This window comes from Mastomys coucha, unplaced genomic scaffold (assembly GCF_008632895.1).
Source record: "Mastomys coucha isolate ucsf_1 unplaced genomic scaffold, UCSF_Mcou_1 pScaffold9, whole genome shotgun sequence".
Lineage (NCBI taxonomy): Eukaryota > Metazoa > Chordata > Mammalia > Rodentia > Muridae > Mastomys > Mastomys coucha.
In genome coordinates, this window is record NW_022196915.1 from 43,973,958 (window position 1) to 43,976,551 (window position 2,594).

The 2,594-nt window shown below is 46.7% G+C and overlaps 1 protein-coding gene across 3 annotated transcripts in view; it reads left to right on the top strand.

Moving 5' to 3' along the window:
- Positions 1 to 994: 994 nt before the first annotated feature.
- Positions 995 to 2,594, top strand: part of Ift88 (intraflagellar transport 88) — a 100,985-nt gene continuing 99,385 nt past the window's right edge. For 2 of the 3 annotated variants that reach the window (XM_031361173.1, XM_031361176.1), the window contains exon 1: positions 995 to 1,142. The gene's annotated coding sequence lies outside the window, so the exon portion shown is untranslated. Of the gene's footprint in view, positions 1,200 to 2,594 lie in introns of all 3 variants that reach the window. The other variant, XM_031361175.1, reaches the window with a different exon arrangement.

Sequence of the window (2,594 nt, forward strand, 5' to 3'; positions counted from 1 at the left end):
TGGCCTCGAACTCAGAAATCTGCCTGCCTCTGCCTCCCAAGTGCTGGGGTTAAAGGCATGCACTACCATTGCCCGGCCTTTTCTTTTTTCTTTCTAACTTCGGTATTTTTTATCTTTCTGTATTTTAGTCCAGTAACTTAAAAGGTCCCTATTATATTCACTAATTAACTTAACAACTACTTACTGACTCTTTGCTCTGAGTGATGCACAGTAGCCAGATACTGTCAGTAACTGTAGGATAGATCCCACTTGCAAGGTAACACATTGGCCTAACACTGTTGCCCTCTGAATGCTGGTACAACACACGTGGATCACAGATAAAGGGGTTTAATCTTCAAAACACACCAATAAGCTTGAACCCAATAGTTTCTCCCCTAATAGTTGAGCACCCCGCCTCCACCGTGGGAAGCTAAGGTGGATGTTACATATGCAATGACTTTCTGATACAACTGAACGATAAGGTTAGTAAACTTCAGGTTTTTTATAATGGGCTTCAAGTCAACATGCCCAGCTTCTGCTCCTGAGGGAAATAGTATTTTATCCTTAAGACAGGGTCTGGTACTCCCGAGCGTCGTCTCTACCTCCCAAGGGATGGGATTACAGATGTGCTTCATCATATCTGGATTACATTACCTTTACTTTTTAATTTTTCAGGTTAAATTTATTTAGAACCCAAACAGGATAATATGACAAATGTATGGGGTGACGCGTACAATTCTATGCAATATTCCACAGAAAACAGTCTTCCAAGGCTCCCAGGTCGCTTGGTGGCTCCGGGTCACATTTCATTAACGCGGCCATCACGCTCTGGTCGCCCGCTCTGGGGATGGCTGCTTCGGGGTTCACACGACCTTGGTTTCCTTCTTGGGATCACTCCCACGGATGTAGCACCGCCTCGACCACCACGTACGTTAGGAAAATCTCGGGACTCACTCCGCGGCCCACGGCCCGCAGATCCCAGCAGCCGCGCACTTCCGGTCCCGCGCTTCCGGCCACGCCCACGGGGCGCGGAGGCCTGTGGGAGCGGCTTCCTTGGAGTCGCGCCTGGCAACGGCTGGGCGTCTAGCTCTGTTCTGCCGAGGCTCTGGCGTCGCTTCTTCCCTCGGCCCACTCGTGGTCAGCCCGCTCCCCCTCGGCGCGAGGTAGGAGAAGGGCCCGGCCCCTCGCGGCCACCCTCCCTGCTGCCCTCTACCTGCCCGGTGCGTGAGCGGCGGCGGGGTCGCGAGGACAGGCGGGTTGGCGGCGCCCAAGCCCGGCTCTGGCGACTGCGCTTCCGTAGCCAACACTTTGTTGGTGCTCCTCTTCTGGGGGTGGACTTCCCCGTTCCACCTAGCTTGGCGATGCCATGGCGCCAGTGAAACTTTTAAGACTTTCACAGTGGGTTACAGCGTTAGGTGAAGCTTTGGTATTGCCTCGTAATCGGGAGTAAAGGCAGAAGTACAGAAAAGAATGAATAAAACACAGTCTTAGAAAGAGAAATACAGCCGGGCAGCGGTGGCGCACGCCTTTAATCCTAGCACTTGGGAGGCAGAGATAGGCAAGTTTCTGAGTTAGAGGCTAGCCTGGTCTACAGAGTGAGTTCCAGGACCGCCAAGGCTATACAGAGAAACCCTATCTCGAAAAAAAAACAAAAAAAAAAAAAAAAGAAAGAAAGAAAGAAAGAGAGAGAAATACATATGTCCTGGGTATTGGTTCTAGGACACCCACTTTCCCTGTATACCAAACTTCCCAAGTGCTCATTCACATACATAAGGTGGTATGATATTTGCATTGTATCTAAGCCATTGTTATCTTAGACTATTTATTGCTATGTTAATTGTTGTGCGGAATTGTTCATGAATTAATGAAAAGGGGAGAGGAAAGCCTGTGCATGTTCAGTAAAGATAAATTTTCCCCCATATGTCTCAGTTTCTAGTTGGTTGAATCCGAGGTTGCACAGATCAAGATATCTGTGTGACTCTGCTGTTTTCCCAAGCCGAAAATCCCACTTTCCCTCTTTATCTTCAACTTGTTGGGAACTTTGAAGAAACTACAGTAAGCATTTTTAGTGTGAACTGTATCAAGGTAGAAGTATATAAAAAGAAAGGACATTCCCATATAAAATAGTTTGATTGGCAATATTGAAGTGACAGCATCCCAAATTATTTTTGTAACACCTTGGAGAATATAGAAATCCTGAGTTGTGTTATTTCTTACTAATAACACTAATAGTTGTTAGTAAAGAGTAATTAATTCATTTAATATTTCCTAGCCTTGCTTTCCACATCTTTAAAATTTTGTGTATTCTACCATTGGTCTGTTCAGCTATCTAATGTCTTCCAAATGTGTGTGTGTGTAAATCTAGTTAAAAACCAGAAGAAGGGTCTCGTTCTAAAAGCTGATTGTTCCAATACCTTATGAATAAACTAAAGTGACATCAGAAGAGTTTGTAAGTAGGAAGTTCTTGACCATATGATTTGAAAGTGTGGTCCCGCCGGGCAGTGGTGGCACACGCCTTTAATCCCAGCACTTGGGAGGCAGAGGCAGGCGAATTTGTGAGTTCGAGGCCAGCCTGGTCTACAGAGTGAGTTCCAGGACAGCCAGGGCTACACAGA